The sequence below is a fragment of the Electrophorus electricus genome, chromosome 12, assembly GCF_041902795.1.
Source record: "Electrophorus electricus isolate QZ-2024a chromosome 12, ASM4190279v1, whole genome shotgun sequence".
Classification (NCBI taxonomy): domain Eukaryota; kingdom Metazoa; phylum Chordata; class Actinopteri; order Gymnotiformes; family Gymnotidae; genus Electrophorus; species Electrophorus electricus.
Window position 1 is genome coordinate 20,639,979 of NC_137508.1, and position 23,249 is coordinate 20,663,227.

The 23,249-nt window shown below is 40.5% G+C and overlaps 1 protein-coding gene across 5 annotated transcripts in view; it reads left to right on the top strand.

Moving 5' to 3' along the window:
• zmp:0000000755 (phosphofurin acidic cluster sorting protein 2) overlaps window positions 1-23,249 on the top strand; it is a 57,292-nt gene that overhangs the window by 9,162 nt on the left and 24,881 nt on the right. The window contains exon 2 of one of the 5 annotated variants that reach the window (XM_081724309.1): window positions 18,482-18,564. The exons of the other annotated variants lie outside the window; for them this stretch is intronic. The gene's annotated coding sequence lies outside the window, so the exon portion shown is untranslated. The remainder of the gene's footprint in view (window positions 1-18,481; window positions 18,565-23,249) is intronic. 5 annotated transcript variants of the gene reach the window in all.

Consider the following 23,249-nt stretch of genomic DNA (forward strand, 5'->3'; position numbering starts at 1 on the left):
GTACATCTTTTGCAAACAATGTTTAATTAAGCATAACTTTTAAAAAAGTATTTTAAGTGTTGTATTTTTAGTCGTGTTTAATTGTTCTGACATGGTTAGTTTTCATGGGCCTACACAACCAACAGCTAACTATAGCTAAATAAGTTAGAGGGGAAGATTCCATTCAATTCATTATGGAGAAGATTCATTTTCAGTCTGACTTAACCTCAGATTTTTTGGAAAAGGGGGTTTTAACAGTCTGCAGAAATTATGGTTTTGATTAGATTTATGTCAGATGATGTTACCTTGACCAAAATATTACAGCTTTGTGGATAATGCTCTGGAATGATGATGACCTTGAAATTCTCCACCCTTAGATCATCATTAACTAATAAGGGTTCACCTTTGCTTTGACAATAATTTCTTGTCCTTCAGCTCTCATACAGCAGCATTACTGATCCATCCAAATCGAAAATCTCTCTGCTTTTGTAAGCTTTCATCCTGATGGCAGTGTTGAGCAGAAAGATTTGGATACACCAGTTAGCTAAGTAGACATCACCAAAGTGGTACTATTTTGGCAACTGCTGTACATGGATCACAAATGCCCAAAACAGATTCTTATATCTTTTGCTTTTCTTCTGTTGGTAAGTGACCTAAATATTCATTTCCCCATCTGTTTCAAGAAATTAACAGGCCTCTGCTACAGTTCTATGGAGTGTCCAGTAGTGATTGCCCTACGGGGGCTCCGCATCAGTTATGTGCCTGAAAACTGTGAACATCAGAGGCACTGCTTACTACCAGGAAACTGCTGGAGGGCCAGGGCCCCCCGAGGGCTGACGAGCTTTACACTACAGCAGTGGCAATGTGCAAAGTTTTTCACTGACACTGAGACCTGAATTCCCTAAGGTGGCCCCGCCTGACTCTACTCACTCCCGTTGCAAGTAGCGTGCATGGTTGTTTAATAATGACAAGAAGTTGTCAGCAATGAAAGCCAGTAAACAAAAATGAAGGAGTTCACCCTTCTGGCATTTAAAAAGAGAAGAACAAACTTAAGAATAGACAAAAAGTGTGACTGGTGAGTAGAGCAGGTAATAACGATTACATATAGAGCTAAATAACTCATTTTTACCTAGGGCCCCAACAGACTGAAGGATTGCCACTGTGAATATCCAGCAAACTATACTGTGCAAGTTATGTCGACATGTGTAATATAAATGCTGAAACATTAGCAAGGCATTTAAATCCTTAGAATTGGCCATTATTTTAATCCTGTATGAATTGCCCTGTCAATAAATATTCCTACATATCCTATGGAAAATTAAATTGCTTCCTCAAGCATTGTCTTTGACTTGCAATCGGATGGTTGCCAGTTCAAGCCCCACCACTGCAAAGCTGCCACATAGGGCCCCATGAGGAGGGCCATCAATTGTCCCTCAATTGCTCAGTTGTATTCAGTTATAACTGTAAATTGCTTTGGTAAAAAGAGTCAGCTAAATTCCTTAAATGTAAATGGAAGCATTTATTTGCATTTGGCATTTAGGCTGTGTGCCAAAAGCCTTCTAGGAGGAGTGCTAGCTTTAGGTGTATTCTATTATTAATGTTTCAACTCATGTCATTGTTACTACAGATGGTTTTATTAACATTTTGGTACTGGTTCATAATAGCCCTAGATAGATTGTAACAGTCAGAGGTAAGGAGGCAGAAGCATGTGGGGAGAAGAGCGAGATTTATTAAGGGCAAAGCCGGAGTCATAGTCGTTGGGGTAGTCAAAGATCATAGAGCCAACACGGAGAGTCGTAGAATACATGATAAATAAAACAAGAGTTAGGATAAACGAAGGCTAGTAATGACAAACCAAAAGTACACGAATGCAAACAGGGAGCAGGCTATAACAAAAGATGCTAGGAAGAACTAAGAAGACTAAAAAGCGCAAAGGCTAGGATAAATATGTTCAGAAACATACAGGCTATCAAAAACATACATACGTCCGATACATTCAGTACAACCACATAAACGCAATAAACAGCAAAACGGGCAATCAGACAAGGTTTAAATATATTAACTTAACAAGGTAGAAACGAGGGACAGGTGTGAGCCATCATCAAACGAGGGTCGGAGAAAACTAAACTACGGAATGGAACTAAAATACACAAGACATGGAAAACATGGAAGCTGGGAGGGACTAACTGTGACATATTAATGTTAAGTAAATATTATCTAAGTCTTTGTAGTTGTGAAAGGCTAAGCTACATTTTAAGCATGGATGTTTGTGTGTGAAAGCAATGCGGAAATGGACTTGTTCTTTGACAGATGACGTCAACCCCGTGAAAACCAAAGTGCATTTTGGGATTAATTGCCATTTTGGAGGTATTCTGTGGTCAAGGCCTGCTGATGTTCAACTCTAAGCATTTTTTTAGTGATTGCTTCCGTTTACTGGTGAAATGGTATGCTCATGTTGTGAAAATTAGTCCCATGACAGATAAGGCAAAATGGTTAACCACACAAGATTTTGTTAGGTGTCCATCCTGCATGGGGAAAAAAGGCTATGGACAGCTGGTAGAGGAGATGAATGGTCTGATTTGCAGTGGCGATACACTTTCATTCACATTTATTATCATGATCTCCCCTCCCTGATGTCATGGTTCACACTGCAGCACTGTTTTTGTGTTACTCTGGGTGTTGGTTATTTTGGTGATCCATGTCTGTTTGGTTTGGTCCTTCAGTTCATACAGTATGTATTGTTCTTGCTATTTTGTGCCCTAGCCTTTCATTATCTTTGTTACCCTGGTTCATCCCTGGTTAGTGTTTGCTTTTGTCTGTTAATAAATTCCCTCAGCACTTGCGTCTGACCCCTCACCTCGCTTCATGCTTACCCGCTGACATTACAGAATAACTGACCATAAGAGGAGTCAGCGTAGGGACCTTGCCAATATAATTAAAGAGCCTTTTGCCTTCCTCAAATTTACCTAAATGGACTACAGAAGAGGGACAGTTGGGGAGATTGGCAGCGCATCGGCTGGCGGACACCTTGGGCTGGCTCAATGAAAGGGACAGTTCCAGGTTGGGAGAGAGCTGGATCAGGAATATTACAGCGGATGCAAATACCCTGCTTACCGAGGGTCCACAGTGGACTATTTTGGACTAGCCCCCTGAAGAACTCTTTCCCCAGAGACAGTAAGTGTTTAGGCTAAGCCTGGCCAGAAACGGAACAAGAACAAAAGAACTAAAGTCAGCTCCTGTTGGAGTTTTCCTATGTTTCCATGTCTGAGACCCAGCTTGTTACAGTCCCTCAGCCCAAGACCTTGGCGGCATCCACGTATTTTTTTTTTTCTTGGGGGGGGGGGGGCTCTATGCGCCAGCGTCGGGGAGGACTACGGGCCTGAGGGAGCATGCAGGAGCTGTTCTTTGTGTGTTCCCCTATAACCTCCAGACCCAGTCATGCTTGTGGATGCTCAGACTGCGTCCCATGCTCCTCTGGACCTGTCAGACCTGCCACTGATTGTCGCCACACCCCTGGACTCATTGCTAGCAGCTGCTGCACATCCGGACCCGCTGTCTGCAGCAGCTACGCCTCCGGACCCGTCATCTGCAGCAACTCTGTTCACAGGTCAGCAGCCAGTAGTTGCTGCCCTTCCTGAAGCCCTGCCAGTTCCCATGGAAGTCACCGCCCTGCCAGTTCCTGTCCCTGTACAGTGTGTCAAGCATGTCCCCACCCCTCGTGCAAGTCCAATTTCAGTGACCAGGCAGCGCGGTTCTCCAATGACTCCAGTAGCTGCACCTCGCAGCTCTACTGTGCCCCTAGTGGCTACATCACATGGACTTCCTGGGACTCCTGTGGCCACACCTCACAGCCGGCCACCGACTCCTGAGGCCTCTTCGTCGGCCTCCCAGGCCCTAGTGACTCGTGTACCCTTTGAAAATGCTACTTTAGCACCTGTTTCCACCCCATGTTTCTCCTGACACAGTGCTTGTTTCTGTGGTTATTCATGTCCCACTGTCTGTGGTCATGCCTCTGTTAGTCCAATTGTCTGCCTCTGTTTTGATCCCCGTGCCCTTGAATGTCAGTCCCACAAACCACGTCAGTCTTTGTTCCTGTGCCCGTGTCATTTGTTCAGTCCCTAATCAGTTCTGTTAGACAACGTCCTGTCCTGTCATCTGCCATGTCCCCATTTAGGTCTCCTATATTTACTCCGTGTCCTGTGGTGTCCCCATTCCCGGTTTTTGGTGTTGCCCCTGATCCTCTGCCTGCTCACCGCCTCACCTCTACTCCCGTGCCTGCTTCTTATGTCATCCCTGGTCCTGCTTCAGCTCCAACTCCACATCTAGTTGTGACTCCTGCTCCCGTTGCTCACCTTGCCCCAGTTCCTGCTTCTAGTGTTACCTTGGATCCTCCTGTTTCTGATATTCGCCCTGTTTCATTGCCGGTATCAATTCCTGAGTTGACCTTGTCTCCTGTGCCCATAGCTGTCCAAGTTTGTTTCTGTTCCCTGGTTCCTGGTTTCTTTTGGTTTGGTTTTGTACATCGGGAGGCATGCGTTAATGGGGGTTCTGTCACGATCACCCCTCCCTGGTGTCACGGTTCCCACAGCAATGCTGTTTTTGTTTCACTCCTGGATCTGTTTCCTTGTGCTTCCTTGTTTTGGTTTCATTCTGTCCCACCCCCTAGCTTGTATCCCCGCTTGCATTTATGTTCACCTGTGTCTTGTTAGCCTTCATCAGTCTCAGTATTTAAGCCCTGTGTTCTGTTACTCTGGTTGTCAGTTATTTTAGTGATCGTCTGTTTGGTTCTTCAGTTCGTTCAGTATGTATGGTTCTTGCTGTTTTGTGCCCTAGCCTTCGTTATTTTTGTCATCCTGATTCATCCCTGGTTAGTGTTTCATTGTATGTCTATTAATAAATTCTCTCTTCACTTGCATCTGACACCTCGCCTCGCTTCATGGTTACCTGCTGACGTTACATTTGTCTGGAATTTCATGAAGTTTATTAACAGTGCTGTTTTTCTTTCTTTTAAAGTGATTAACATTTGTCCATACACTTTTGTTTATATTTGTTGTCCAGTTTAACAAAAGACATCCAAGGAGGGCAACAGAAATTAGTTCATCAGGTCTTGTTAAGATGTTAAAAAGTTACATTGTGTGCTTTATCCTGCTTGCCTTTTCTCCTTCTGTAATAAAGTACGTATGGTACAGTGACATTTATAAAAATGTTTTTCTTGACTATTTCCTTGTCATAAGCCAAATGAAGTTAGTTAGCTTATGCAAACCAACACAGGGTAAGGTAAGGTTGGTTGTGTTTTTTGGTTGTGGTTTTTTTGGGGTTTTTTTTGTTTTTTGGTTTTTTTGGTTGGTTGGTTTTTTTAAGTGTTGATCTCTACTTAAGTTTGTCTCCATGTGGTATTCTCTCTGTTTGGTTCTGCTTCTCAAGTTTGATGATTTAATGAGTTACTTGAAAACTCATGTTTACTGTACTGCTCACTGTAGATATACCTCCAAGATGGTGAATCAATGATGTCACAGACGTATCATGCACGTTACAGACAAAGAACTATAGCCACTCCCATCTATGTTTATCCCTGTGCAATATGGTCATGAATATTACATTACAATCTTGTGGTTAAATTATTTTTATGGATACATGTGTGGAAAACTAACCCCATCGGAATAATGGGCTACTTTTATTTAAAGGGGAAAAAAAACTTTTTTTGTTTTCAGGGAAAAAGTTGCATTACAATAATTAAATAATTTAAACATAACAGTAATTGTTTGCTTTTTCCCAATATCTTGATGTTTCCATAAAACATTTGATTTGATTAATTTGAATACCTTTTTATTTATATTTCATGCTTGCATATTTCATGCTTGCATAGTTTTATTTGCACAACAAAGAAAAGCGAGATTTCTACTGCAAGTTAGTGACTAAGGTTTTGACAGTTTTTGTTTTGGTTTTTTTACATGTTTGAAAATATTTATTACTATTGTTATTTAACTAATAATAAACTAATATTAACTAATAATAATGTCACGGAACACTCCCATTGCCACCGGTCATGAGGTACTGCCCGCCGCGTGATATGGAATTCACGTTGTCTTGTTGGTATCCACGCCCTCATTGATGGCACACACCTGCATGCGGTTTAGCGTTATTTGTCTGTATGTATTTAAACCCGTGTTGTTGTGTGTGGTCATTGTTCATGTCATCGTTGTTAACTTCACGTAGTTTTGTACTAGTTAGATGTGTATTTGTGTTCACCGTTTATGTTGCGTGAGTGCCGTCGTCGTATGCGTTATATGTTAATAATAAATGACTCAAAATCGAAGGAGTCTGTGCCCTGCTGCATTTGGGCCATGACGAATAATATTAATAACAATCTATTGTATTATTTCTGTTGATGCATCATATTTATCATGTCTATTGTGTGGGTACTGCAAAATACTATATAAAGCTTATATCGCCTACCCTTATTTGGAATGTCTCTTGCCATTTCTTTTGGAAAATTACAAGATTAAATCTTAGTACATGACTTTTTGGTCACTCAGAAGCTCATACCATTGGAATATTCTTAAGATGTATACAAAACATGATTCTTCTCTTATTTTGTACCACGTGTAATGACATTCTGTAGGTACATTACATCAAAGCTGTGTGTGTGTGTGTGTGTGTGTGTGTGTGTGTGTGTGTGTGTATATATATATATATAATTATTAGTAGTGTTTTGTTAGCTATTGCCAATTTTACAGCCCTCTTATGGTATTTGTGACAGATTTGATTCACCCTTGGTCAGCTGACTTTTATGAAGAGCTCCTGGAAACACTGCCTAAAGCTCCATCTTTACTCAATCCAGCACCTAAAAGCATCCACTTGGGCTATATATAAAGCACTCCATCCATGGTGCCATTCACAACAGAGATACACTGATGTAACCACTTTTTCTGAGACGCAGTGGGGAGGGAGGTTGCTTTCATCCAGTGGTCTGCTACAGAGGCTCCGCTTTCCTGCTGGCCCTGTCCTCTGCGTATCATCTCCCCATCCTCTTCCCCAATTACTGGTGTGCAGGTATAGGTAAGTCTGTTGGAGGTCTCCTCCTTCTGCTAGCTTTGCCTCCTCACCAAAACACCAGATTTTGTTTCTATGGGACTGTGGCCTAAATGTTTGAACCATCATCCTCCTTCTGTATGGCTTCTGCTGGTCTGCAAGAGTGCTGTAAATGAATGGTGTGTTTGTGTAGGTGTGTTTACTGTAAGTTAAGTCATCTAAAGCTTTATCATAACACTTCATATTTTTGGCGAAAGGTCATGTGTTCCCAAGTTCGATTGTATGTTTGCTTGTTTAGAATGCTCTCCCTGTTTATTTATTTTGATGTCCATTGTCTGTGTAGTTACAGTAAGCTCTTCTCCACAGTGCCCTGTCTGACTCTTTCTGTTCTCCAGAGAAAATTTAAAAAAACTGCTTTTATAGTGGTCAGCCTGATCTTCTCTAATCCAGTTATTATTGCACCATTCCCTACATTGGAAATATCTGAGCACTGGTCTCTGCCGGTAGGTAAATGTACCACACAGCTGGTCAGAGTGTATGGATTGCATGTTAACCTGCTCTGCAAGGGAGAGCAGGTAAATCCACCTGCCACTCACAGTATTCTACTCAGAATCAAAGTTCACATACCTGACTATACTTACTGTCAGCATGCCACAGCATATCATCAAATATTTTACCAGACCAGTGTTGAGAGGAAAAGTGGCATAAACTACTTTTAGACTGTTTATGGTTCATTGTAGTTCACACACAATCTATTTTTTGTGCAAGGATATGCAACTCTTTTATTTTGAAATAATATTTTTATTTTTCTGAATCCAACCAATATGTTTAGTATTTAATTGCAGCTCAGCAGAGAGAAACTTTAACATATAAATATTAAACGTATCAAAAATCCACACACAAAATATATATATACACAAAATCTCACACACACACACTGCAAATCAAAATTAGAGAACAACACAAAATTTCCTAAATGTCAAGGTCACTGTGTAGTCCTATGTGAGTTTATCCTAACAGGAGTAAAAGAGCAATATTTTAAGCTTATTTCATGAGTTGTATATATTCTAAAGCACAGTATAAAAAACTTAAATGAGATAATTGAAAAAGAACACTGATCAAAAACACTGAGATACCTGCAAGTTATTGGTGTTAATCTGGCACCTGGTGCCAATTTCCTTAATTATCTGACAAACCCTATTTACCTGGCAGCCTAACTTTCTATTTTTCACTCACTTTGTGATTGAAAGTGATTGAAACCCTCTGGCAGCAGGTTGTCCAGATGAAGGCCAATGGGGTGACCCTATCAGCCATAGCAAGAGAAGTTGGTCATCCCAAGTCTGTGATTTCTAAATTATTGCATCTGTACAACATCACAAACTCATTCAAGTCCCCCACAAAAGACGAATGCAAGAGAGGACAGGATAATGCAGAGAATGTCCATGGGTAATCGGTTCAACACTGCAGCTGGAATTGCTCGCCAGTTCAGCACTGAACAGGGTAAGAATCTCTCTCGTCATACGATATCTTGACGTTTAAGAGCATTTGGACTGAAAGCCCACTCTGCAGTGACCAAACCTCTCATTAGAAGAAAGTCTAGCCTTTTGATTCTAACTTTTGCTGAGGAGCATGTTTTGTGGACAGAGGAGAAGTGGTCCAGAGTTCACTTGGTGATGAAAGCAAGTTTAATTTATTTGGGTCTGATGGGAAACATTATGTTCGTCAACAAACTGGGGAAAGCTTGAAATTAATGACTGCAGTTGCTTGAAATTAAAAACATTGAAACAATGAAATGGCTAGCCCAGAGTCCTGGTCTAAGCCCAATAGAAAACCTCTGGAAAATCCTCTGGCTCGGCTATGCAGCTGAGATTGTACCGATAATGCTCTTACACAAGAACTTGTGTGCTGCATCTGAAAGCAGGTGCTTTTCAGAAGAGAGATGGAGGTCGTGAAAGCAAGGCTGATGTGATGCAGAGAATAGGCTGTATTGGCATGTGGAGTGTGGGACAGGCTCCAGGCTGTTGGAGGTAATCACTGCTAGAAACGGGAAAGGAACTTAGGAGCAGAACGCTGAAGCCTTTCCAGAGGAGCTGAATGACATAAAGAAGCATGAGTGCATAAACACCTTTAATGCAACTCCCAGCCTCTCCCTTTTTCACTCTCTCCTTATGTCTATGGTTCTATGTTGCTCTCTTGTTCCCCAGGTCAGTAGCATGCAGTGAGCTGAAAAAACAGTAATGGCAAAGCATTGGCTGACCCTCCGGCCCCTGGGGGAGATGTGGGTTTGTTTAGGTGGGGTCTGTAACATGAAAACTGCTTAAGGTCCTTTGTGTTGTACAACTTATCCCACAGAAGCTGGTATTTCAACATAGCATCATCTCCAAGCCAACCGATTTATTTTTTCCAGTACAGGTTAAGAACTTGTTTTAAACAATATGGAGGTTAAATCCCAGTTTGACAGATTCGATATTTTTTAGACAACACTGGCACTCTGCAGTCTGAAATCAGTGTAGCTTTACCTTCCACACACAGGATGACAGAGTACACTATACCTGCCTGCTCTAAAGACTGCCCAGCTGCTTCATATGAATGGAGTTGCCTGCTCTAACTGCACAGTTGCTCTGTGTGAGTGGAGCTGCTTTCTAACTTTCCTGCTTTAAGGACTGTGCAAAGTGCTCTTTGAGGATGCTCGCTTGTGTTTATGGAGGATGTAAAGACCTGATGGAGTTCACACTATGGCAGTCTGCTCACCTGAGTACTCTCTTCCTTTCCTCCTGTTCCTGTGCATATGACTCATCCAAGTGCCAAGCCTATCGTACCATCTGTGTAGGAAAAGGAGACAAAACAACAGCTGGATGATTGTGCTGGATGATTACAATATATCTATATGCTTGGATACAAATCACTCTCAGCAGAGGGTTCTGTATATTGAGCGATATTTGAGCATTTGAGGATAGATGATCCTGCGGTATGTGTGATATGTGTGCAGTATTACATAAAGTGGGTTACTGTGTATCTATGATACTGATATCTTGCACGATATCGATACCTATCCGAAATGTTTAAAAACTTCTGTTGTAGAGTTGTTTTGGATGAAACTTATTACGGGGGGGCGGGGGGGGGTGTTTTTGTTTGTTTGTTTTTGGTGTGTGTGTGGGTGTGGGTGGGTGAGATGTATTTATATATGCTAGAATTCTCCATATCATGCACAGATATGAGAAATATAAATAATAATTAAAAATAAACAAAGAGAAACTGTTTTGAAGACTTTTTTGAAGCATTTAATTGGTTGCCCTTCAATTGCAATACATTTCTCTTAGTGAGGTGATCTTTACTGCCCTGATCACATGCTTACTTCCTAGCAAACACTGTCTCTGTCTCTCTCTCTTTCTCTCTCTGCTCAGTACAGTTGCTTAACTCTTGAAGCTGACACTGTAGTTTTGCATTTTTCTCTTTAGTGAATGAAACTGTAGTAGCACATCAACTTTTTATATTGACCTCCTAATACTTGTACATTTCAGCAGTAAATTGCTGTTCTACCAACTACACATCTCACACACACCAGACATTAAGTGAGCAGACAGAAAGACCTGTACTATGAATCTCTCTTAACTCGACCTCTGCTGAAACCCAACAGAAATTGAATCGATTAAAAGATGGTTATTATTTCTAGATAAAAAACATATGGTCAGTTGCCTTATTGTTCAGCTTCTTATTCAAATTTTCTATTCACTTTAATACCCATCAGGCCAACGGTAAACTCAGCAGCTATTCTACTTGTTCATGTGGTTTGAATATACTAAATCACTAAATCTGATATCGACCCAATTTCAATACATGGTATTGGATCGGTGCCATTTCCACTGTGTGACATCTGTGTCACAGGCTCTATGTACTGCACACCTCACACCTATGGCCTCACACCTATGGTCTCACACCTATGGTCTTGGGAACACTATTCTGCAGTCGCTATCTGTGTAAGCCTGCGAGTCATGAGTGGATCTCCGCTCCCTTATTTAGTCTGCTGTTATCTGGGTGTGGGGCTGCAGATGGCCTGCATACCAGCACTTACCAGCAGCGTGGAAGGCCACTCGGGGCAGGAAATATTCTCTTATAGTGAACATATGAAAATAGACCTGGAAGATATGACAAAAATATGATCACGATATATTTTTTCACATGGATCAATATTCATATTTATCACAATACATAATTTTATAATGCTGCTAATGTGAAGAGTATCCTTATAATGACTGAAGCCTTAAAAAGCTATTGAGTTCATTAGTGAAACTGTAGGATGTAGTTTATTTGTTAAAATACAATAATGTAATGTAAACATCTAAATGGGCAAATATGCTTTATCTCCCTTAAGAAAACCATAAAACCTAACTTGCTTAGTAATGTATTAAAATAAGGTAAATTAAACAAAGCTGTGACTATTATAACAAATTGCAGCAAACATAAAATATTTATAAAATTATAACCAAGTTTTATAAAAAAGTTAACAAATTGATCAAAAAGGGCCTGGCACACTTAAGTACAACTCTAATGTAAATTAAAATGTGTAAGAATATAAACACTGAACCTTTTCACTTTTCGTATGGGGTAATGGCCAGAATAGACAACATGCTCACTGGTATGGTACCTTTTCAGGTGTTTCAGATGTCACTTCTCAGATATCCAAATCACTTTCATATAACTGATATCAACTTTTTTGTCAGAAATTTCCTCAGTTTTGGAGGATATCACAAATTCACTTTCATTTCTGTGCCCTTCTCTGGCTCCACACTCTTTTTTTTCTCATTTCTAGAGTTGACTTCAGCACCGGTAGCTCGACAGTGTTTTGCGGTAGAAAATAGGCGTGTACTTTGACATGCAAGCCAAAAACTCCAGAATGACTGTTGTCAGGTTTATTTCTACTGTGTGATATGCTTTTGACAGATCTACCCATTTTGAATAAAAATAACACCCTATCCTCATCAATATCAATTTTATCGTAGTCCTGTTTTAAGAAAGTTGAGGGAAAGTTTGCCTGTGTGCTTCCACACTGGCCGTCACACACCGTGTATGCAAAGCAGATTCTTGGTGTGCGCGTAATACTTCTGGATAAAGTGTTATTGACTGTGACGCTGAGGGGTTCTGCTTCTGTTGCCTGATTCAGACTGTTCGCTCGCTGCTCTGAAGCAAGGCCTTGCCTCATTTCCTACCCTGCCGTGTTCCTAGAGAGTGTGGTAGCAGGGTCATACAGGGGCTAATGAAATGGAATTTTCCTTTTGTGTTTGGGTATATTTGGGTGTGTATTCCCCTCTGTATACTGGTCTACTCAGGAGTGGTAGTCAAGGAGTTGATCTTTCACTTGATCCCCTGTTGCCTCTCAAACTCTCCATTTCCATCTTCCTTTCTTCCCTCTTTCATTCTCTCACATTTTGCAGGAGAACTGCCTTGTATTTAAGCCTGTACCTTTTTGCCTCTAGCAGGTGGTTGAACTTGCTGTGCTGGAGTTGTGTGTGTGTGGGGGGGGGTCATTGCTAAGATTCTTTTCATCTCAGCCAATTAACCAGTCTTGGCTGTAGGGCCATAGAGTCTTACCAACTTTCCTGTTTTCACACATGCGCAGTGCCGTTAATCTTCGATCTTCACTACTCCAGCATTTGGCACGTCCAAGTCCTCCATTAAGCAGATGTCGACCCTACTATGGCCAAAACCCAGCAGGGCCCATCAAAATCTGGACCGAGACCTGTTTTTAGATAAATGCATCGGGTCAGTAGCAGACAGCAGTGCTACTGGTAGTGGGTATTCACTCCACCCAAACAGCCACATAACACTCACCAGTCATTTTACCAGTATCCATTTTGTACCTAATCTCACCCTCTACTTTATTAGGAATGTCTACTATATACTGTGCATTTTATAGATGTACAAATATGAACACACAAAACACAAATAGACACCATTGCAGTCACCCTCTACCCGATTAATCAGTCAGTTTTTGCCTGCAGAACCAGTGCTGACTAGATGCTTGGGCTGCCAGACCGTTCTCATTCACAGCATGAGCACTGACAGTAGTGAGCATGGTTGCGCTATTCAAGCTGGTGCAAATTTATCAGGCAAAGCAGTGTCACTGGATGGTTTACAGGTGTTGCTGCAGTATGCCAACCAAAAACCTGGACCACTGTACACCTAAAAGCTGTTTCTAATAAAGTAGCTGGTAAGTGTGCATGAGCAGGCTTAGGTTCTCTTTATTTTGTTTTCTTGGATGGTCCATAAAACTCACAGCTGCGAATGTCATGACTGCGGTCACGGATAGAGCAAAGCAGTGCAATCAATGACCTCTTATCTTCCTCCACATGTTTATCTGGATGTGTCTCAGTAGAAGAAGGGATAGTATAGGAATAGGCAGTGTTTTTTCAGATGATTCATTACATTACATTCAGATGATTCAACTACACCAAACGTGCAGTAAAGCAACTACAATACATTTACATTTAGCAGGCGCTTTTATCCAAAGCGACTTAGTTATGACTGAGTACAACTTGAGTAATTGAGGGGCCTTGTTAAGGGTCTTGCTCAGAGGCACAACAGTGACAACTTGGTAGTGGTGGGGCTTGAACCAGCAACCTTTCGATTACAAGTCAAGTACCTTAAGTACTGGAGTTGATTGTTCGCTGATGATCTACCAGGTGAGAACTCCTGATGCATCATTTTTTGTGTCTGTTCTTCACTCGTTGCATTGTTTTATTTTCTCTCTCTTCCTCTTTCTGTTGTAATTCTTGTCATTTTAATTTGTACCTACTCCGATCATTTGTTTGCAAGTCCAAACCAATGTGAAACACTCCTGCTGTTTTTGTGCTAATTCTGACCATGTACTGAGTGTGCATCTTTGTGCATTAACAGGCAGGTGGAACAAACAGCCATCTGAAGGGCTGAACTAAAGGAGGTGGGAGAGGCGGGGGGATGATGGAGGTTAAAAATTCACTGTGTGAAAGATGAAGAAAAGATGAAAAATGGATGGGGTTTAGATGGAGTGTGTTTGTATGGGTGAGAGAGAAACAGACTTTTTATAAGGCTGTGCAGAGGAGTGAGCTGAACCATTTTTTTACTGTTTGCGAGACTGAGGGAGGATGCCATGGATAATTCCATCACATAAAACATGGCATGAATTCCAATGTAGCTGTTCAGGCAAAGACCATGTTCAGCCTGCCGAATCTGATTTTTGGCATATTCAGACTGTATCCAAATTGATTTTTGATAGTCTGAAAAAAAATCGGATCCAAACTACATTTGGAGGTGGATTGCATCAGTCTGGGCGCTCAATCATATTTCAGGGTGTCCTTTGCACCATTTGCAACGTGACAATGTCAGATACAGAGAGATAGAAATGTAAAACAGCCTCCTCCCTTGCTGGGTTTGTCTGCTGCAATGTATAAGTTCTGAACCATGATTTAACAGAGGTATTGTTTGGAGAGTGAGATGGTGCACCTCCATCTCTCCTGTATCCACATTTGAAATCCACATCACCAGCATTGATGCATAGTTTCTGACACCTATGTCATTACCACAACAACCCATGGAGATAAGCTGGTGATGTCTGGACATATGAAAGCGGCCCAAATCAGAATTGAAAAATGACATTCATTGTCCATGTCCCATATGGAAAAAAAAAATAACAATCTCGGATTGAAGCCACATATACCTACTATGTGAATGTAGCCTAGGTTTACTGACAGTCAGTTTAGCTATCATTAATTGAAGATACAGTGGTGTGAAAAAGTGTTTGGCCCCTTCCTGATATCTTTTTTTTTTGCATGTGTCACACTTAAATGCCTTAGATCAAACAAGTTTAAATATTAGACAAAAATAAATACAGTTTTTAGATGAAGGTTTTTATTATTAAGGGGGGGGGGGGGGAATCCAAACCTACATGGCCCTGTGTGAAAATGTGATGGCCCCCCACTGTTAAAAAGAAAATTAACTGTAGTTTATCAGATCTTTGAAAAGCGGAGTTCAATTTCTTGAGCCACATCCAGGCCTGATTTCTGCCACACCTGTTCTCAATCAAGAAATCACTTAAGTAGGACCTGCCTGACGACATGAAGTAGACCAAAAATATCTTCAAAAGCTAGACATCATGCTGCGAGCCAAAGAATTTCAGGAACAAGTGAGATCCATCAGGAAAGGCTATAAAGCCATTTCTAAAGCTTTGGGACTCCAGCAAACCACAGTGAGAGCCATTATCCACAAATGACGAAAACATGGAACAGTGGTGAACCTTCCCAGGAGTGGCCAGCTAACCAAGATTACCCTAAGAGCACATCAACGACTCATTCAAGAGGTCACAAAAGACCCCACAACATCCAAAGAACTGCAGGCCTCACTTAAGGCAAGTGTTCATGACTACACCATAAAGAGACTGGGCAAAAATGGTCTGCATAGCAGAGCTCCAAGACAAAAACCACTGCTGAGCAAAAAACACAAAGGCTCGTCACAGTTTTGCCAGAAAACATCTTGATCCCCAAGACATTTGGAAAAATACTCTGTGGACTGACAAGACAAAAGTTGAACTTTTTGGAAGGTGTATGCCCTATTACATCTGGCATAAAAGTAACATCATACCAAAAGTAAAATATGGTGGTGGTAGTGTGATGGTCTGGGGCCGTTTTGCTGCTTCAGGAGCTGGAAGACTTGCTGCGGTAAATGGAACCATGAATTCTGCTGTCTACCAAAAAATCCTGAAGGAGAATGTCTGACCATCTGTTCGTGACCTCAAGCTGAAGCACACTTTGGTTCTGCAGCAGGACAATGATCCAAAACGCACCAGCAAGTCTACCTCTGAATGGCTTAAGAAAAACAAAATGAAGGCTTTGGAATGGCCTAGTCAAAGTCCTGACCTGAATCTGATTGAAATGCTGTGGCATGACCTTAGAAAGGCTCTCACTGTGGTTCGCTGGCGTCCTAAAGCTTTAGAAATGGCTTTATAACCTTTTCCAGACTGATGGATCTCAATTACTTTGTATCTCATTTGTTCCTGAATTTCTTTGGATCACAGCATGATGTCTACTTCACTTTGTCAGGCAGATCCTATTTAAGTGATTTCTTGATTGAGAACAGGTGTGGTAGTAATCAGGCCTGGGTGTGGCTAGAGAAATTGAACTCAGCTTTCCAAAGATGTGATGAACCACAGTTAATTTTCTTTTTAACAGGGGGGGGCTGCTATCATTTTTTCACACAGGGCCATATAGGTTTGGATTTTTCCCCCCTCTGATTGAGATGCTGTGGCATGACATTAAAAATGTGGTTCATGCTTGAAAACCTTCCAATGTGGCGGAATTACAACAGTTCTGCAAAGATGAGTGGGCCAAAATTCCTCCACAGTGCTGGAAAAGACTCATTGCGAGTTATCGCAAACGCTTGATTGCAGTTGTTGCTGCTAAGCGTGGCTCAGCCAGTTATTAGGGTTAAGGGCAATCACTTTTTTTCACAGGGCCTTGTAGGTTTGGATTTTTTTTTCTCTTAATAATAAAAACCTTCATTTAAAAACTGCATTTTGTGTTTACTTGTGTTATCTTTGTCTAATATTTAAATTTGATGATCTGAAGCATTTAAGTGTGACAAAAAAAAAAGATATCAGGAAAAAAGATATCAGCTTTATGCGAATGAAAAAGTGAGTTTCACTGGACTACAGCCAGTCAGCACCACATGAACCATTTTGCCATGGCACATCAAGCCACAAGCTGAAATCAGTGTTGAGATGAGAAGATGGTTATTATTGCTGCATTGGGTTTTACTGTACTTTTCAACACAATAATGTAAGAATACCGAGACCTATTAAAACAAAATTAATGAAGCGTGGAAAAATGTCCCTGAAGTTGGTCTTCCTGGACTGTTAAACTTGCTTGCGTTTTAGGGACACACCCCCAAAGCGGTCAGCAGGAAGCAAAACAGTTCCAGGATTCTGTTGTCTGCATTGTGGAAATCATAGTGATCTACATCTTCATGTTTCTCATAAGTAATATGAAGCAGGGGTTCCCCCTGACCCCAGTAATCCTTGACTGATTCCGGGACCTTTAAGTGAGTTCAGCACATACGAGCCTATGACATATTTAAATGTTCTGGTTAACTGCAGAGACAGATTTGCACTGTGGAGGAACATGGCAGGACACTGAAACAGCTTGGGGGCAAAATTTGCATCATGAACAATGTAAATGCTCACCTTGTAGAGCAGGTAGAGCAAGGTTTTAACATCAGGGTCAAAGGTTCAATCCTGGGGAGCACACATACTGTTATACAGGTAAATATGTAACATAATATGTAAAAGCGACTCAAATGCTGAAAGTCAATTAGTTTTACATTTAATCTGGTTTTAATTTTAAAGTTTAGAGTTGTCGCAATAAGTACAATATTGCAATACCATGCTGTTGACAAGTCAACCACAATGTTCACGTGTTACATTTTGTCATGAGGTGAGGCCCTTCTTGATTTACACTTCAATACATGTATAATGAATGTTAAATAGATTCATAATGAAAACAAAAGTATAGTTTTCATGACATTTCTCTGTTTGCTCCCAGTGCTACTGAGTGTCAGTCTCTTTATTCAACCAACTAATCTAGATTAATGTCCAAAATCTTTGCCAGAAAGGTCACTGTGAAATGGGAAAATGTATCAAATTTGGGGTCTCACCTAGCTAGCAGCGAACAAGCTGAACTGGCTGTGGCTGAACTGTTTTGGGCACAATTTACATTTGGCAAAGGCAAAGGCTAAGTACTGCTCAGCCCAAGAAATGGGGCTGTGTCGCACCATGGTCAGTATGTTCTCTCAGAGATGGTTGAAGGCAAGAGATCTGGCGAAAGCCCAATTGGATCTACAAATCCCCCCAGTATGGCCTTGTTCTGGTAAGGTATGGGAGTGAGCCTATTAGGTTTATCCTAGACAAGTTTATCAATGGCCAAATTTAATAGATTTCACAGTAAATAAATACTTGTAATTGAGGCTAAATTCGTCAGCATGGACCTGTCTTAACACTTAACGACAACACTGCAACCTGTGAATAATCTGTTGCTGGCTTGCTACAATGATTTAAAAGGGACATGTTATGAAAAATGAACTTTTTCAGTGCTTGTGTATATATTTGCATATATTCAGTGCTTATTATTTGTATATGTTGAAGGCCTAGTTATTTTTTGGCATCATTAGCATTATACCACACTAGTACAAGTATGTCCAACCACAGTATGAGAACTACTTTTGCATACTTTTTTCCCCACATACTCCAGGACTCCTATCATAATGTCAACGCTAATAGCTAAGCATGGGAACTGCACAGACCAGCACAAAACTACATCGGCCCCCAGTCACAAAGGACAGAATGGATAAAGTTTATTTTTGATGGCAACATCCCAGTTACTGTCAGCAAAATCCTGTATGTGTGTGCTAACCACTTTGTGTCTGACTGCTTTTCCAATCTGGTCAGTGTGATGCAGGACTGGCAACAAAAGTTTTCCTAAACGAGGACTCAATACACACTATGCGAGGCTAAACTGCAGATGAAGGAAAGTAAGTATAGAAAAATAACTGTGCTAGCTATGTTTTTCTGAGTTTGAGGTAATACTGTATATAACATGTAATTGTCTACAAAATTATTAGTTTTACTTGGGTTACTTGCTGTAGGACCCACAATAACATTAACATTATTAGTTTGTTAGTTGAATGTCTGTAAGATGGATAACTTAATCTTATCAGCAGGTGAGTAACGTAAGAGTCAAAGTTACAAAGTCACAGGTGTGTTCCAGGTAATCAGATGCTAGAATGTCTTGGAGCAAATCCCAGCTATCCAAAGAATTTTGCATGACCAGTGATGCCAGCACCTAATTTTGAGCTGGCAGGACATCACTGTCCTTTAGTCTGTGAACATGGCCTTGATACCTGCAGTTTACAGATCTGCTGTCTGTTGGAAGCTATTGGTACCATGTTATCAGACAAACCCTTCCTGAAACTCTTGACTGGAGATGTTCTGAAGCCATCAGAGGAGGACACCACCTTGACAACAAACATTAAGTGAAAGATATGCAGTGTTCTCAAGGAGATATACGAACCAGTTGCATTACAAAAACTTTTGGCAAAGGCTTGCTGGACCATGATATAGGTGGAATTATATTGATGACACAGAGGAGATGAATTATGTATTCAACAAAGAGACACTGGGAATGTAGAATAGAAGGAGCAGTTCCAGTGCGTGGTTGGGGACAAAGAGTACTCTGCTAAAGTGGTGCTCCATGAAGCAAAACAGATGACTCTTGGAGACCTGCTGAAGTCACAGACGTCCACCTCTGCATTTATGTCTAAGCGAGCTCAAGCAGATAGTCGCCTGCTCCCTACTATAGGAACCCATAGACCCATAGAGTTTTTAGTGCTGCCAGGAGCATTGTTACCCCATTCGGTCCTTTCTGAAACCACATAAGGTGAACATGCTGGTTTTCCTAGATGAGCAGCAAGGATTTGATGGCTCAGGTCTAAATTTTATAAAGGTTTTCTTTATGCTAAAGGAAATATTGCATTTTCATTTATTTTTTTACCATATCTCACATAAAAGATTTAGAGAGGCGCAACACTGCAGTATGACTTTAGTGCCATTTTGTTTGGTTTGTTTTTTGCATATTACATTTTATGTAATATGCAAAAAACTTTTTCGGATATTACTTTCTTTTGCAGATTTGATTTTATCCTGATTTTAGTAGTATATAAATAAGTTTTCTTGTTAGGCTATTAATAGATATGTGATTGCTTCTTAAAAGACAGAGAGCACAATTTTAAGACAAATTAAATACTCGTTTATTGTTAAATGCTGAAAACAGAAGGGCACTGAGGTGTGCATGCCTTTTCTCCTTTATGAAAAAAATGTACATTGTGAAAGGAAAATAAATAAAGCAAATAGTTTAGTCTAAATCACCACTTGGGAAATTCTTTCACTGCCACAGTACTATTAAGGTGAGCTGGTTGTGTGACTTTTTTCTTTCGTCTACATCTTCTTCTTCATGTACTATCTAAAGAAAACAGCCCTGAGAATCGATCAAGTCAGACCATGTGCTTGGGAACGCAGCGTTGCCTGAACTCACCAGAGAACCCGACTCTAATCACCAAGCTAACGGACCGAAAGGCTCTAATGAGAAGTGCTTTCTTGCAAATGAGTCATTCAATAAAGTGTAGATTTTGCATGGAGTAGAGCTCCACCCTGCCCTCCAGCTGAGAGCATTGACTGCGGATCGCGTCAGGCCACAAAAAAAGTATTTGCATCTTCAGGAGGCATCACCCTCTGGTTGAGAGAAGGACGAGCGGTTTTGTTTTGGGTTTTTTTTTTGTTTTTTTTATGGTAGAGATGGCCGAGTGAGAGTGTGTGTGTGTTTTTTCTTTTCTTTTTTTTAATTCAGGCTACTTTCTGTTAATCTCTTTCATTCTTTCTTTAATCTATTTCTCACTCCTCTCTAAATAGCCCTTTATTCCTTACCATTTTAACTGTTTTGAGTTTTGTTTTGCTTTTTCTCACCCATGTGAATGAGACCTACGTAGTTTTTCCATTTACAGTTTCATCCATGGTTTAACTCCATGGTCAAATGTTTTTTATATATGCCATTTTATTTAGTTTAGTCTGGGTATTTTTTTTTTTTTTTTTTTTTTTTTACTTTGTATACTGAGAGCACTTATGTTGGAGTGCAACCTCCCCACTGAGGATTTCTGAGATGGTACAAGTCCAACTGAGTGCACAGTAAATAACAAGGCATCAGTGCTGATAAGGGCTCCCAGCACAGTGCCCCTAAGGCCCATGGTGAGACACTGGACATTCCAGAGCACAACATGTTTTCATTGTCATAGGCCCACATAAAAAGTCTACGTTAAATTTAGAATTGACATGAATCTTTATGTACTTTGTTACTACAAATTATAATTATTAGCAATTGGAAATAAGATGAAATGCTTACTTATTCCCACTGGACAAGATGAATGTTAGCTGCATTTCTTCATCCTGAAGTTATTTTGGGTTCTTTTTACTTTGTTTCCAAGCTTTTTGTAATTTTGCCAAAAAAAACTTTGCATTAAGGCTATTTTTTTATCTTCTTTTAGGGAGCTAATTTCCTGAATAGCTGAACTGACTGTAGTTAACTTTTCTACAGTAACTCATAGGCCTGTTCCCACTTGCTATTAAATTCTCGCCTCAAGTGATCCGATCATAAGTAGCGAGCCGTGACGCATATCTGTTTACACATGGTCTTTCCATGCATCTCAGATCTGTCTCAGCTGACCAATTGTGTTTAGTTTTCATACTTCAGATTTAATTTCTGCTTGTGGGTCAAATTACGCACCTCACATTTATGACAGAATTAAGAGTCCTTGTGCTTATGCATTGAGTGCCCTAACTGAAATCAGGCAACCACACTCAAATAGTCGATTGTATCCATTGCTTGCTTATCTGTGCATCCCTGACAACCTTCCAATGTGGTTTGAGTGTTCATAATTCATCTCAGAGACTCATAGGATCCTATTTTCACTTTCATTTCATGTTGACCCATTTTGACATGCATCAGTGGTGTCTAGGGTTTTCCCACACCTATTTTATATCAGCCAGTCAAAAATGAGATTAGGCACACTGTCACTTCTGGGACTTTTCTGAAAGTTTTATGAAGCCTTTGTATTACACTTATTTACATTATTTTTCATTTTTATTCATTTATTGTGCACTTGTATGTTCATTTGTTTTCTTCTTTGTTTTGTACATTTTTGATGTACATCTATGTAAATTTGGAGGTCCCTGGAAATAACAGAAGGCCGTTGAATGCAGTTGGTGAAAGATCAGAGGTGCAGGAGCTGAGGCAGTTGTGCTGCTTATTTAGTCCATTCCACTCCCACAAGCCACCTCAGCCGTTTCATCCCTAATCGGGCTCCCTCCCTGCTACATCTGCCCTTGATTTCACAGCACTCTTCATCGAGGAGAATTCCTCACCAAGAAGGCCTGACATGTTTACTCCAGAGCTTCCTTTACTGTAACTGGAGCCTTCCCTTTGCAAACTTCAGACTGTGTACTGACCATGTACCAGCTTGTAATAAGCCTGTGAATCTATGATTTCTCACATGAAAAGTTTAGAGCTACTTTTTTAGTTGTTGTTTTTTTCTTTTTTGCACTTTAACAACATGGTGAATACAGTGTGACAGTTATATAATTTCACTATGGTTATGAGAACCTATTTCAAAAAACAAACACTGTGATATGTCATACAGCAGTGTTGGCTGAAGCATGAAGTCCAGTGGTCTGGAAGACTGCCTGGAATCTCACCTCAGTGGTACCGTGGCCCTGGCTGAGACCAGCTGCTTTTTCCTTCTGGTATTCTGTGTCATGTGCTAATTGCTTTCACACTCTCCCATCAGATTACATTTTGCATCTGTTGTGTCAATTTGGTCCCCCCCCAGATAATTATAATTAAGTTTATATAATTGTGGTGTCTTTTTTTTTTTTTTTTGCATTAGGATGAATTTGCATTAAGAAGGATATTTACACAATCTGCAGTTTGAGTAGTTAACAGTAGTGTGAGTCATTGGTGTAGTGTAGAGTGTTTAGCAGCGTGGGTAAGTAGTAGTGCATATGATTAGTAATCAATTATATATCGGTGTAATGGCCTGCAGAGTTGCCATTTGAGAGTGGGTAGTCTGCAGTGAGTGGTTAGAAGTTTGAATAATATAATTGGTGTACAGTGTGAACTTTGCCACTAATGTGAAAGATAAATGGGTTGACATTTTCAGATGTTTTTAAAGGAGTAACTAACATTACATGAAGAGTTCCTCAGCATTGATAGATCTTAAGTTCCATTTAATTAATTTTGGTGGGAAAAATTGCCACAGATCTGTGTTGCTAAGTTGAGCACATTCTGGCTCTGAGCTGATGTTACTTTTCTTTGCACATTTACTCTGCTTTGGGGGTGCTGGAGGGGAGCATGGAAGCATGTTGGCTGGAGGATCATGGAAGCTGTGACCTGGAGCCCTTCAGCTTCCTACAAAAGAATGTGGCTTTGGGCAATGCAGTGGAACTGTATGTGAAGAAATGGAAAGCATGATGGGAAAGGGGTCAGGGAGAAAGAATGGACATTTTCTCTGGAAACAGTTTGCCACTGACATGACCTTTAGGAAGTGTGGGTGTGGGTGTGTGTGTTATATTTTATGTGTAGTTTGTGTGTACTCGGGACAGAAGAATATAA